Raw genomic sequence first — 16,174 nt, 5'->3', positions numbered from 1 at the left:
CTTTTGTGTGGGTCAAGCACCCTCTAAGCATCAGTATTTAGTCTTTTAGCAACTTATGGGGGAAAAATTCTATAGGGAAAAACAAAACAAAAAAAACCAAAACCTAACCCCCAACAATGTTTTATTAAGGGAACACAGGTTTGCTTTTCTTCTGCAAATACATACAGAACTCAATCAGCGATCTATTCATTCTTCCCTGTATTAACTATTTTTTTCCCTTACATTAGAAAACCTGTTTGTACACAAGCAGTCTGAATATAATTAATATTTCTAAAGTGCATTGCAGGTATTTTATAATCGAAATTTTATCTTGAAGTTTGGAATAAAACAACAAAAAAAGAATGATAGCCCAAGTATTAAAATAGATATTATGAAATAACAGCCCCTAAATAAGAGAGTTTGTTCCTTTTTATATTATTTTGTTTTCAGACCACTGCTCAAAGCAAAAACTTTGACCAGAGGTAAGTTTGGGCTTTCCTTCTTTTTAATCAGATAAAGTTGAATTTATAGTTCTAGACAAGATGTCAGGAAATATGGCTTCTGGGTCAATGATTTAAGAGTTTTCTTGTTCTTTACAGAGCCTAACTGCCATCTCCCTCAAAATCTCAATCATTTTGATGTCCATCATGAATATGGCATCCTATTTTAGGGCCCCTGTGTAAAAAAATGAAGTAAATTGGCTCCTAACTCATATTTTCTGACTTACTCTTTGGAAAGGTCTATACACCATTGATGGAAGTCTAAAAAAAATAAGTGGTAGGAATTTACATCTTATTAAAGAAATGTTGCATTAAAAGAGCTTCCTTTCAGTTTCTGACACCATCAAAATAATTATATGTATCATACTGTAATAAGTATTTCAGCTCTGATGATCTATAAACCAGTAAGTTTTACTCCAAAGAAGATTTTGAAACTGGGAATAAAGGTTTATCTAACCCATTGCTAATGTTTTCCTTGTCTTAATTAACTTAACTGGCCACCTATAATACAAACTGTAATCATCTCTTGCAAGAAATATATTTTCAAACCCGTATTTTTGTGCTTTTTGTCATGGCTTGGATGGTCATCCATGAAAGTAATTAATATTTCTCTTCCAAAGCCTTCCATGAACTTTTCTTTTGCAGCAGCCAGTTCTATTAATGACTGTTGTCTCAGTTTTCCTTGCACTCTTTGTATCATTTTATTGATTGTTTTCAATAAAACAAATTATAAAAAGTTTGAACAAATTAAGACCTTAGTCTACAGATTTCTTTATGTGCTATACTTCCAACTTACTTTGAGAAAAAATATTTTGTATGTGAATATTTCAGCTGGGTGCTATGCCTTATTATGAGAATAATAAGGCAAAACAATAAGCACTCTAAAAAAAAAAACAATTCACAAAAATTTGATTCTTGATTAGGGGAAATAAGCATCTGGTATAAGCAGAAAGAAAAGAGTCCTACCTGAAGGTCTCAATAAAAGCTTGAAAGGATTTTTTTTTTTTTTTCACAATTAAAAATTAAAAAATAGTTCAGCAGTTTTTGACCAAATTTAATTACTTCAGACTTCTTATTAATATTTAAATATTTTCAATACTCCTAAAAGACTAAGGAATGCTCTACAGCCTAAACATTTTCAGTCACCAGAAGTTAACAGAAAGGGAAAATTTCCTTACATCATAATTGATGGAGTGAAAATGCTGTTAAATGCTGGAATGACAAATCATATGGTAATTACTTTGGCTTATAAAACTTGGTCAGAATGAAATTTTTATTTTCTTATTTCTGGCCGAGCTGTAACAAGATTTGCCGTACATAAGTTACACACATGACCCATAAGCAGCTTGGGAACCTGCTAATGGAAGGGGTCACAAAAGCAGGTTTCCTTGGGCGGCTGTTTTTGTGACAATTAAAACCCACAAGTGAACTGTTCTAGGCTATCAGTGGATAGGATCCACGACTCTAAGAGAGACTCCTCTCCTAAAGATTGGTGAAAGACTATTTTCAAATGGTGAAACTGACTGAAAATCACAGGTTTTGTCTTTTTCTTTTGTTTTGTAGGAAAGTTAACAATTTGTAGGGGGAGGGAAGCATGTTTTTGGAGTTTCATTCATTTTGTTTTAGTTTTTTTCCTATCTTTCTTTTTCCATTCTTTCAGTGTGTGTTGATAAAATTATTTGTTTATTTTTAAGCTCGAGCCTGCTTTGCTTTTCTCCTAATTTTTCTTCCACAAAAAGAAAATAAACACTAGGGCCACTACACTAAATTTGGCAACCAGAATTTGGCGAACGTGAACCCACTACATGTGTAAATAATTTTTTTACAATTTTGGGATGAGAAAGAAAATGATTGAGTTTCTTGTTATACCATCATTCAATATCCACGTCACTACCACTGTATTCACATTCCTGCTAAGGTATTACTCCTGCTAGACCTGATTCACTTTACATAAATAATTGTATGCTAATTGAAAGAAGGTCTTTACTCTCAGCCTCCCACACAACAAATAAATGCTCTAATTACTGAGACTCTGCTCAGGTCCAAATATGAAATTTAGAAAAACAGCTTCAAGTTTTTGTGAATGTGAAAGCATCTTGTGTTGTGTAGCACTCCTATGATAATTCATTGCAGTACTGGAAACAGATTTAACATTAATCTCATGATTTTAAAATGTCTTTTTAAAATAGTAATTTTTAAAGTAACTATACTACTTCAGAAGAAGGTGTTACAATTATAGGCAAAACTTTATAACATTTGGGAAAATTACCTGCAATTTCAGTTCATTTAAATAGTAGTTTGCAGGAAAAAATATGCAATTTAGCTAATATTTTAAAAATCAGGTAAACGACACCTAGCAGCTCAGTAGACATAAGAACTGAATAGGGAGGGTTTTTTAGGTTTTATTGTCATTATGTGTAAGTTATATTATTTGAATAGATTTACTTTTATTTCACGTTTTCAAATTTAGGCAAATAATTATATTTCGTCACTGGATTTTTTTTTTTTTTTTTAATAGTATTTGGGATTTTATTGAAACTTTACAATGGGTAGTCAAGAAAACCCAGATATAACATTAAAATGCATTATTAAAATGTTCCCTGGTAGATTACCCCTGAAAATGTTGAGTTATGCCAACCATACATTTCTGAGGGTTCAGAACAAGGATGTAACTTTTTTTCCTGCTAATGGAAATAAGATGATTGCTGCTTCAGAGTGCTATTTCTTTAGGGATCTTAATTTCTTCAGCGGAGCAATTTTCACACTCACTGAAAGAAGATAAGACTCACCTCTTTTCTCTCCTTTGGACTTGGTTTTGAAACTTCCACACAGGTAAGCTGTTATCAAATTACATGAGACAGAAAAATATATAATAAAAAATACATTTCTTTCCTTGACCTTCAAGTTTGCAAATAGGAATAAATTGTTAATTCAGGTCCATACTTCAGGTCATTTAGGAGTTATACTTTAGGCAAACAGACTGAAAATTGTTCAAGCTGTTACCAAGGAGATGGTGAGTCATCCTGAGTTTTCTAAGCTCATTTAAAGGTGTTGCTGTTAAAAATACTAGATATCTAACTTATTCTGGAAGATCAAACCTGTTCGGCAGATGTCTATCAAATTTGCTCTCTCATTTCTCTGTCATTTTTGGTCATCTCTTCTCAGGTCACTGACACTGAAGGCATGAAAAAGTATTTTAATGATTTTATTTAAAATATAGAGGTAAATATCTATCTCCAAAGATCTTTTCTTTCTGACCACATGTCTTCTTCAGTCCTCTTGTAACTTTTATTTTCTCTTATTTCATTTTATAACTAAATAAATATATAGGTACTTAGATATGTTGTGTGCTACTCATGCTACAGGAAGACTGAGTGCAGCCCATTTTTAATCAATGGGACTTCACTGGTTGTATCTATTCTTTCATGAATTTGTGTAATCAATTTTTACTTTCATTGTTGCCTCTAAGTAAAAAATGGGCATTTTCTATTGTTTATCAAGTACTTTGCCCAGCTTAATGTGTTAAAAATTAAGCCATCTTGAAAATGCAATATTGGAAGCAAGCAAGGAGACGTGCTCTTGTTATAATCCTATCAAATGAGAGAAACACACACTTCTTTCTCTTCTTTTTCTTGATTCTGCATTAATCAAAGTCAATTTTCTGAAATTTCCCAGTAATACATGATGCTATTGCTAGGCTAGAACAAAAAATGGAATAGACTACAGAATTCCCCTGACAGAAAATTAAACATAAGAATTTTTTGTTGGAACTCCTTTCTGTTCTGCCTTCTCGCACTTGTACACCTGTACACTGACAAGTGAGTATCTCAAATGAGTAGGTTCAATACACAGTAAATAGAGGTTTTGTGCTTATCACAGTTTGTCAAGAAGCTGCTGTTCGGGTATGTGCTCTAATCATCAGAGCCTGATGATTTCTGAAGCATTTCACAAAGTTGTGGGGGTTTTTTTGTTTTTGTTTGTTTGTTTTTTGTTTGTTTGTTTGGTTTGTTTTGTCTTTCCCCTCCAATAATTTCAAAGTATCTGTGCCCTTGTTTTCTCTTTTTCAGTGTGTACTGCGTTCCTGCTTATACAAGATGGCAACTCCCCAATAATCCTAATATCTTCATAAAACCACCACCTGCAGTATAATCTGGCCACTCCACATACACTTGCCCTACTAAAAGCTCAAGCCTGAACACATTGTTCTTGCAACCCCTGAGACTTTTCTGAAGATCTGAAGGAAAGCTCAGAAGTGTTACAAGAGTTCAGATTGTATTTTATGAAGGTGGGCTATGGTCTTCCAATGAGAGAAGTGTGTGGTGTTAGATTATGTGATCTGTTCTCACTGAAACAGAGAATTAAGTCATTTGTAGTTTAGAGACAACTAAACATGATTGACTTAACAGTAACTCTCACTTCAACTTTCAAAAGTTAGAAATAGATTTCTAAGAGTCAAATGCCTTTGGAGCTGCCTGGATTGTTGTCTAGACAATTATTGATATAGTGAAAACCCAAGGTCCTGACTACTTTCAGTAAGTCCAAAAGACTTACTGATGCCTTTAACTTCAAAGCTTCAAGTTCTAAAGATTCAGTATTTACTGCTTCTCCCTCCAAGCAAGAAATTCTGCAGAATTACAAATCACTAAACCCATTTTTTTTTATCAACATAGCTGTGAAAGGGTCAAAGCTTGTTCTTAGAAGTCCTCAGAAGTGAGAAAAATGAAAATAAAACAAAATAGCATTGTATAAACTACAGTAAAAGAAAAACAAATCACTTTTACACTTTTACCAACAGTCATCCCAATAAGACAATGGAAATTGTAATAAAGTAACTAAATTCTTATTATATCCGTGAATTTTCATGATACATCAGAAGTGACTATAAGGACAGTTAAACCAGTTATCAGATTCACACTGCTCTAGTTCTAATTTGAACAAATAAAGTTCATGGGAGTTATTCACTTTGAAACAGCAACAACAATATTTCAGTGTCGCGGTGTTCACTACACGCTTGGAAGCGGTGGCCCATGGGCTAGCTCAGTCCCTTACCGCGGATCATGCACTCGAGGTCGCTAGTTTGACTAGCTCCCTCCTCCCTGTGGGATCTTGGTTCCGCCCGCCCAGCAGTGGACCTGATGGTAGACACGACTGCAGCGACAGACAGAAAGGTGACTCTCCAAGCAGGGTTAACAGGGTTTTATTAAGGGGGAGACCTGACCGGACCCCCGCACCTTCCGCTCAGGAAAGCTCCTGCTCAGGAGAGCCCCGAACAACGCTTGTACAACACGTTATAAAGGGAGGAGTAACAAGGAGTGGTGACAACAGACTGCCCAATCAGGCTAACTCAGGGTGGAACCGGGGGTGTGAACACTCAACAGGGGAACCAATCTGCGATGGGGAAAAGGGGATTTCCAGGACGCCTGCCTATCACATGGCGCCCTCCCTGGAATTTTCCAGACCCCAGGGAAGGGCCCCAAAGTGACAGACAGGGTGCCCAAAAGGGAGACACAGAGGGGAGTGACAGCAACAGGCGAGGGATAGGTGATTGACACTTAACTGAAGGTTATATAACAAACACGGGGGGGGGGGGGGGGGGGGGGGGGGGCGGAACCATAGGGAGGAACAGGGGTACAAGGAACAAACCATTTTACAAAACTTCTTATAAAAAACTGTAAATTAATTACATAAAACACTTAAAACCTAATAAAATAACTTTTGCACCACCACATTTCAGGACTATTATAGACCTTTCCAGACAAAGAAGTTAGGATGATTTGGGGTAGATATATGGAAGGTGCAAAAAGTCAATGTGAAGACACAAGACATTTAAGAATGTAATGTTTCTTTTCATAAAGGCATGTTTGTTCTTTGAGGGCAAATGGTTTGAAAAGACGAATGATGTAAGTGCATAAATTAACTTGTGTAAAAGGACTGATCATTGTCAGACCCCTGAGTTAGAGTTCAGAGAATTCGTTGTTGTTCATTGAGAACAGCTTTGGGAACCAGTCTAGAATATATAAATGATATAGATGATATAAACATCTTCTGAAATACTGATGAAAGCTTCAAAAAGGCTGCTGAGCAGCACTATAGGAGATGTTTATGGTATTCCTGTACTTGCAATAGACACATTTTTATAGAAATTTAAGAAGCTTTACCATATAAATTTATTTCTTTAAATTGAGGAAACAATCAGTAAAGTGGACTGAAATCTATACAAAAGGTACCCCTAAAGTTCAAGTTCCTTTGCAGCTTCTTACTCCAAATAAATTCACGACTGCAAACATCATTTGATTTTTATATCAAATGAAACTATAGTAATTCCCATAATTTTTTGGAAGAAGATTCTGTGTTAAAAGCCCATATTTTTCATATAACTGTTAATCATGTTAACAAAATTTAAAAATGGGAAAAAAAAAAAAAAAAAAAAGACATTTTCTGTGATTTTTTTTGTTGTTTGTTTTTTGTAGCTGGTTCTGTCTTCGTACCGGGCAGACGCCGGCCTCTGGCTGGCTCAGATCTGCACAGCTACAAGATGTTCCCAGTTCAGATGGGCACGCAGGTGATCTTTACCTGCTGGCTTGGCTTCTCAGCAGCAGCTGGACTAAACAGTGTCATGACAGCAGCGGCAGTAGAAAAGGATGGCTCTCAGCTTAGCAGGTTAAAAGATGTTTATTCAGGCCGAGCTGTGGGAGTCCCACAGCTGGTCCAAACCACAGGCCAGAGAGGCCAGAGAGCAAGAGAGTTTGAATCTCCCTCCTCCACTTTATATCTGGGGGAGGGGTTCAAGGGGGGTTACAACAAGACAACAAATCAGGGGATTCAGGGGGTAACAAGGTGTGCCCACCTCCAAGCCTCAGACCACTAAAATCAAGGGCCAAAGGAATTCCCCCCGGGGGACCTATCACCTGAAGCCCTCTCCGAATGGTTTTGCAACCTTGGGGAGGGGTCCCAAAGTGATAGACAAGCTGCCCCAGAGCGAGGGGGAGCAGAGGGGATGTTCCAAGTCAGGTGAGGAGTGGGAGGACTGACACAAAACACCTTATTATACAGAAAACACAAAAGGGTTACAGAACTGGGGATACAGTGAAATGAATTACAACATAAAACTTCTTATAAAAACCCAATAAAACAGTTCTCGCACCCCCATAGTTTTTCATTTCCTAAACTCAAATTATTTTAAAGATATCTCAATAATTTTAAAAATCTATCTGGATTTTTTAGAAGTTACTTCAACTGATTTTAATGGAATTTTGGTATTTATTTTCAAAAATATTGAAAAAGCAAGCGGGTAAAAATAAGGGATAAATTAGTATATGAATGTAATTTGTATGTATCCTTTGATTTTCCCAAGCTTCCACAATTCAGAAATTAATAAAATTATATTGCTTCTAAAACCGCTGAAAAAGCTGGGTTTTTTCATATCCTACTTTCATCTCTTTCATTCTCTGAAAAACATGTACACTCTTAATTTGATCCTTTTTTGTGACAGCATTTACACACTGACACACTTTACATGGTATAATTATGTACTTATTTTATCCATCCTCTGGTGCACTGCCACTTGCACTTAAGACAAAACTGAAAAACTAACAAATCTCTTGACTGATTTTGCTGAAGACATTAAGCAGCCTGTGGTCTGAAGTTGATTGCTGTGTTCATAAAAAGGCTGGTAGAAATAATGCAACATATGCCATATTTCTAGAAGTAGCTCGATTATTTAAATTCCTTTTTCTGGTGTTCTCAACTTTGTAACTTTATTATTCTCTTAACATTTTTCAAACTAGTTTGATGGAGAGGTACAAAATACTCCTCTATTTGAGTAATAAAGCTTCAAGTCACAAAGTCAAACCTTCAGTTTAAAACTTTGCTAAAGAAATTCAACATATATACAGACTTTGTCTCCTCTAATTCGGCTTTCATTGTGGATGACACAGAAGTATTAAGTGTATGAATGTCTGAAGTATTACAACGTGCATAATATATTCCTTGGAACTATCCCAATACATGCATAGAGCACCTCATCATTTTTCATTGAAAATTCACAGAGTGTATTTGCTATTTATCTTGTGTTGATTTTACGTTAACAAACTCATCATAAAATTTATTGAAAATTACTGCTTAAGAGTAGTTCAAATACTATGTAACTTCTAATTGTTGAATGCAATGATCTGGTTAATCTTGCAATTATGTGTGGTGTCTTTTTCACATCTCTAGAAACAAAGTCTGAATTTAAACATATATTCTTCCAATGTGTAGGTAGCAAAAGTTTTTTAAGGATGGTTTTCAATAATTAAAAATTAACCTCAGAAAGATCTAGATTACAAACAATAAAAATATGCTATTTTTCCAAAGAAATGGAAATAATTTTTGGTGTTAAAAGTTGAAATGAATTTATGAGGAAAGACAGATATCTTACAGAAACTAAAATACAATTTCAACTCCAGATCTAAACAAGCTTGTTAGAAGTCTGCAAAAACTGTAAGAACCTCAAATTCTTTCCCTCTTCTACAATTACTTTTTTAATATTTGTTCCTCATACGCAGTAATTTCTCCTCAACATTATCATATTAACATTTTGCCTTTCACTTTTGCTTGTAATATAAACTGTTTCTTTCTCTCTCTTTTGTTCCCACACACACACACACACACACACACACACACACAGAGGCCAGCTGGGCTTGATGTTCTAGGCAAGAAGTTCATAGGTTTTACCTACCAACACAATGTATTTGGAGAAGCCTTCAGCAGCAGTGTAGCCTGTAGGGCTGATAACCTGTTTTAAGCCTCAGGGTACAAAAGTTATCCTTCTGAAGAACTCCTGGTTTTCATCTGTCAGTCTTCACCTCCTGTTTTTAGGTTTTGCTCATTTTCTACCACATCCTAAATACCTGTATCAATTTTTACTCTCTAAGTCTTTCGTCTCTTTAACATTTTCAATTGATGCATATCTTTAACTTTTAGATTGTGTATAGTTTGTTATTAAAGTCATGTCTATCATCTAACACCTGAAAATTATAGTTTTTGCCTTGAGTATCTCCTACAAAAAGTGTGCTTCCCTTGATTATTCTTTTATTTTCAAGGTGTTTTTTTCTACTACATTTCTTTATATAAAAGGGGTGGCACATCATGAGGAAACACAAAACCAGTCTGCACTAAACTGAGCTTAAAACTTATCACATTAACTTTTCACACAGTGTAGTGTCATCTTCCCAAAGATGCCCACAATGACATGTAAATGTAAAAGAATGTGTGAATCATTGTCAGAATCTTAATTTTACTGAAAGCATAATATCAATAAAAAGCATGTTTTCATTTTTGAATGAACTTAAATTTCATATTGTTCAAATTCATATTTCATTTTAATTAGAAAAATACATGAAATAAATGTTGATGATTGATTTTAATTCTTAGAGGGCAAAAAGGAGTGAAAAGCCTACATGAAAATTTTATTGTCTCTTAGATAAACAGCAAAAATTTAGTTACTTTTCCTCATTTAGTACAATTTCTTAAATCAAGAGAAATGTACGATCACATAAAACTCAATCCCTATAATAGGTTATCTGAAATAATTTCAAGTCAAATAAAACAATGCTTCAAGTAAATCTTCTTTGTACAAATGTTGTTATTTTTCAAAGATTGGTATATTGTTGGAAAAGAGCCAAGAAAATGCAAGAACAGCCTCTTGGATTCTAAGAAAAATTCCATTTACCTAAAAGAGGCTCAATCTGAAAATTAACACTTTTTTTTCAGAATAAAAAGAAAACAAATTCTGCAAGCACTAATCTCTGGGTTATATATTGATGTCTTATTGCCCAGGGAGCCTACCTCTCCTTAGGATTCCTCTGCATGGGAAAACATTGTCATTTCAGGACCACCAAGTCTAGAAAGGCAGAATAATTTCTGCTATGTGACTTTAAGAGTTGTCATCTCCTCTGGCAGCCTCAGCTCAGGACCCACCTGCCCGGGTGTCTGAAGACCGAGGCTGGAGGATTCAGTTGCCACTCTCCCCTTTGCAGAGTCAACCATTAGCAAAGCTGAGCTGATGACTCAGAGACACATGCCAGGGTACACTGACATGGTAGGTCACACAGACTGCCACAGCAGTGCTTTCGACAGCAGCTACACACTGGATCCACTTTTAGCACAAATACAGGCAGCCAAGTCCCCTCCTCTTTGGGAGACAGAGAGAGAAGGTCACTAGTGTGAGCACACACAAATTTTACAATTGCACCGCCAGTATCACAGACATTCTTGCTCATCCCACAAGTCTCCTACTCCCTGACTGGTCCAGCACGGTACTTGCTCACAAAAGGCCACAGGCACTCACATATGTTCGATGGACAGTGAGATTTTGCAGGGAGATAGCTGAATAAATAGTTAATGAGTTGACAGAACAGATTGCATTGATCAGGGTTCAGTCAGGCAGGCATTAAGGACAAACCACATTTTTCATGCCTCTGGCCTCTTTTATACCTGCTTTATTTCTCCCTGATCCCAGCTGGCATAGTCCCACTGACAACTGACAACCCATCCCCTTTCCCCCAGCATCCCAGACCCTCCTTTTTCCATCCTTCTCAAAGAGAATTATTACTTTATCTGAGATGGATGTATTAGATGTGAGAGGTGAAGCAACTGCACACTTCAGATACTTTAAAAGAAGACTTGATATGAATTAGGTTCAGCCTGGCCAAGTCTGAGGCATTTGTGGATATGAAAGAAAGCAAATTCTAAAAACACAATTAAGAAATGCTGATAACTACATAGTCAAGACATCAAGGGTCTAAAAGAAGGTAATTAATGATTAGGGAAACTACATTTTGGGTTTTAAAATACTAAAAATCTTTGTCTCTTGTGGAAATACTTGACAATATTTTCCTTTGGAAAATGTGTAAGAATGTGAGAATAATTTTGATCCATGGATTATGGATTATTTATGAAGTACATACAAAATAAATTTCCAGATAAGTCTTTTTAATGTGACAATGACAATGTTTAGTGTGATAGCCCTCTTCCTGTTGGCTTATGTTTGGGAATCCATTGAATGGATCTCCTGCTATAATCAATGAAAGCATAAATGTTTCTATTATTTATCCCCAGTCTGAACTTCAAAACAAACAAGGACTTGCTTACCTTCAGGTATTCTATTACAGACTATATAGTTCTGCAACCTGCTTGATGTTCTTTCATGTGTGAACCTTGATGTAAAGATATATGGCTTAAAGCTTACAGCAGATTGATCTTGAGGGGCCTTTCAGCACTTTATAACATCAGAACTGAAAAGTAGCTGAGTAGCATTGAAGGAGAGGTGATAGAGAAGAGAAATTACTGGAATTCAGCAGAACACTCACTTCTGTCTCTGGAACAAGCTAAACAAGAAATAGAATTATTGGGCCTTTTCCTAAGAAAACATTTCCCTTTCTGAGTGTTAAACTGTTTGTTATGCCAAACTTTCTCATTTTCTAAAATAATCACTACTTGGTGGTATAGGAGTTTTTCTGTAACATTGTTTCATAAAAGCTCTAATTCTGAACAATTAAATTAAACCTTAAGATCCTAGCATCACCTTTTATTTGAAAGCAACATTTCTATAGTTCCTATTCTCAGATCTCCTGATAATAATTCAGTAGTGCTTGGGATAAACAGGTAAGATCTGTCAGAGCAAGAAAAGAAAATTTCAGGCGTGACAGAATTTGACAAAACATCAGTTTGTAAAGGTTAAAATTCTTTGAAAAGCAGATATTGGAAATGCTTCTTTGGAAATGCACAGAATGGAGTGCTGTTCAGCTCCAAATGAGTGGCAATAAAACATTACTTATCATAATAAAACATCATGTATCGTTGGTCTGATTCTTTCATACATTAGAAGAAAGAAGATATTAAGTAAAGATCCAAGTCTGAAATGGTAGATGTTTTCAACCCAGGTTATTATTAAAAGCATTGTGACTAACTAACTAATTAGTGAACTTACTTTATGTTTCTAATACCTGCATTGGGTACTGACAATAACTAAGTAGTAAGAAGATCAAGAATTGAGGAAATCATATAAATCACATTAAAGAATAGCATGTTCACTCATTTTTTTTATGTAATGCTTTTGAGTTCTTACAACATATATTAGTACGTTGTCAGTGAAGCTTAGCTGAAACCTGCATTTACTAAAGAAATTAATAATTCAATTTTTAAGAGAAGAAAAAGGTGTAACAGCATCACAGAGAACTCAAGAAACAAAATTATTTGTAATAATATTAAAAATATTCATATGATTACTAGTAAGAGTCATACTCACTGGCCCCTAAATTAAATCCATTTTTTTTTCAAGAAGTGTCTTCATTTGTTAGGGCATGACAAAAAATAGACATTGAATAAATAAATACCTGTAATTTCTTTGATTTTCTTTATTCCAATATTTACATGGTCCTTAACACTGACATAACCATACCTCATGAGCTGCATGGATTTTGCTTAAATGCAAGTGCTGTACTTGGGGCTATGTTACATGGACAGTGAATAAGGCTCAGTGCCTCCTCTGGGGGTGTCACTTGCATGGCTACTGACTAAGGGAGTAAATGAGAAATGCAGAGACCAGCATTCCTGTGTTTCCCTGCTCACCCAGCCTATTCAAATCACAGAGTGGAGAAGGTGATATTTTGTTTTTATCTGGTTTGTATTTACAGTTTGCCTACATTTAGGTGTGCCACATGTATTTGATGTACCCTATACCCCTTCATCACAGGTCATATAGAAGTCTGCTTTATGTAAATATTGCAGTTATGAATGCTGCTATTGGATTTGCATATGGCTGGGACCCTGGCTTGTTGCTGTACGCCTGGTTGTATGGCGCTTGGCTGGGGCGCGACACAACCCCTGGGGTCCCGAGAGTCCCAAGCAGTTGCTGCAGGATTCGTGTAGAGAGGAGTGAAGAGGGCCTTGCATGCAAGTCTGAGGAATCGTTTATTAGAGCAACATAAAACTTAACAAAACTCAAACACTGAGCAGAGGACCCAGAACAAAGGCAGGACAGTGGGTTTTAAGGGACAGAATGAGGGAGGAGTTTAGGCTAGAGGGACCAATAGAGAGAAGACCAAGGAGGGACACAAGGTGGCTTTTACAGAGCACAAACTAATGGGGAGGCTAAAGGGAGGAGATTAACACAAACAGACCAATGGGATCCCAAAGAATAGGGGATTTCCAAAGGGCCGGTCTAGGCAGAGGGCTGGTACAAGGAGGGATTGACAGAGAACATCTGGGAACAAGGGGCAGATACTAGGTGAGACGGACAACTTAGCGGGTGGATACAATTTAGGCTAAATCAACAACCCGGGGAGGCGGGGGGAAGGAACAAACCATTGGGGGCTGAAACACAAAATTATACATCACCACACTGGATAACATAAATTTAAAAACAATGACAAGAATGGTATGCTTAAAAATAGTTACGCTCTTTTCAAGTCTCATAATAGATATTTTACTTTGTTGACTTCTTTGTTAAGAAAAATGGTGACCTGAACTGTGCCATTTTTTTAATTATTCCTGTATAACTTCTATATTTTACATTATTTAAAAGCTAAAACTGGAGAACTAATGATAGTATGATGCCAGTGCATTTGAGAAATTTCAACAGTTATAAAAGAAAGTCATGTATTCAGACAATTTCTTTTCATTACATTTTAAAATAATTGCTTTCTTTTTGATTTAATGAGTATGTGGGAAAATTTCTCATTCCAGATAAAGCAAAATTTAAAAACAGGAAAAATAATCTTAATGAGCAACAGAAATTTTAGTCCCCTTTTTAAAATCAGAAAGTAGAAGGCTGAAGTAATTTGTGCAATACTATCTCCACATTGCTCTTAAATACATATGCCACTGTAAAACATTGTATAGAGCAATGCTTACTACACTTGTAATAATTAATTGGTGGTTGCAGCCAGTACTAGTCAGGAAATTTATAGTTACTGTAACCACAATGTCAAAGTTTTGCAAAAACATGTCAGCAAGATTATTTTTGTTGTTTCTTAGAGGAAAACAGTAACAGACTTATAAGTTTTCACAAAAGTAAAAAAGCATCTCTTAGAAATGCTGTTGCGTACAAGAGTACATGTCACCTCTTTTCTAATAACTTATTACTGAATAAGATTTTTCAATGCTTGCTGTTCAGGGAAAATCATAAAAGGAATTGCCACTGTTCATTGTTATTTCCTGCAAAAGAAAGGGTTTACCATTTCCATGTGGGTAGGTTTGCAATATACCTCTTACACACTTCTTTTTTTTTTTTTTTTTTTTAAATAATGGACACATTTTTCTTTGACAATCTCTGCATGTCATCATGACTTTATATGATACCTTCCTTGAATCCAAAGTAGAGCTCTGAAGAGGTTCATGTTGTGCAGGTGCCATGACTTGAATACAGTTGCTATGGAGTTTCTGAAATGTCATACAGAAAACTTCCTGCAATAATTCAACCACCCTCTGGCTTTTGAATCAAAAAGAAAAACATATATAATCTTCCGCAGCAATCAGATAATGGATGCTGGTGTGAATACACAGCTGTTAAGTTTTTCAGCAAACATTTCAACTTGTAGAAAAAGAAGTTTACTTCTTTAGTGTCCAAATACAAGACTAAATACTTTACTAGTTATCCTTTCAAATTTTGTGAAAAGAAAAAAAAATAGTTTTATGGAACGGTCATTTTTCAATATTTTAAATAAGACACATGAAATCACTCTTGAGTAATTAATACTTTTTTTCTTTGTTGTTGTTGTTGTTGTTTTGTTTTCTTTTTTTATAAGAACAATAATTAGTTGTCTACTCCAGGAAAGTTCTGGCAATATATCAATATTACAACGAATGTTAATTATGTTCATTGTTACTTACATGAACACTTACTGAAATCCAGAAAAGATTATTCTGAAGTACGACACAGCTACTGTGCCAAAACTCTGAGAACATCTATATCAACTCAGAAATATTTACAAAACAAATCAAAGAGAAGGGACAAAACAGAGTTTTTTCTTCAAGCAGGACCTTCTCTGTAAAGAATTTTGTGCAGAACAATGGGCATAAAACCTAGCACCCCAGTGAAATCATAAATTGATCATTCCTTTTGAATGATGATGCATCATTTTAAAGAATATAAGCATTATTATACAGAAACCACAATACTGTGGTTTCAATAAAATTATGAACTAATTTGCTTTGATTCTTCAAACCTGAGGGCAATTTGGCAATTTTGTGAATTAAAGTGACTGAAACAATAGGTACATATTTGGTCATAAACACTAAAAAGAGAAGGATGGATGTGCTTAATTATTTTCACTGAAAAAAAAACCCAAACAAACAACAAAAACAACAACAAAAAAACCAACAAGAAAAAAAGACACCAACAACAAAAACCTCTCTATGAAGGAAATAAGGAAGATCAGATTGATAAATGTCACACTACGGAGAAGACATTTTTCAAACATGAATGATGAGGTAGAGCTGTAGCCAAGATACTTATCTTTAAAGCAAAGGACCTCAATGCTGCGATAATTCTTTAAAGTATCTTATTCCGTAGTCTCAGTGAGATACAGTTGGACCTTGATTAGGTATCTATTTTCTAAAGCCTGTCTCTGGCTCAGCATTTTTCAGATCTCCCTTGTATTTACATCCACCAGTTATTTCCCCACTTAACTGAAGAGGTGACTGAGCCCAAA

Source organism: Hirundo rustica, chromosome 1 (genome assembly GCF_015227805.2).
Source record: "Hirundo rustica isolate bHirRus1 chromosome 1, bHirRus1.pri.v3, whole genome shotgun sequence".
NCBI classification, from domain to species: Eukaryota; Metazoa; Chordata; class Aves; order Passeriformes; family Hirundinidae; genus Hirundo; species Hirundo rustica.
Note: the sequence above shows the minus strand (reverse complement) of the source record.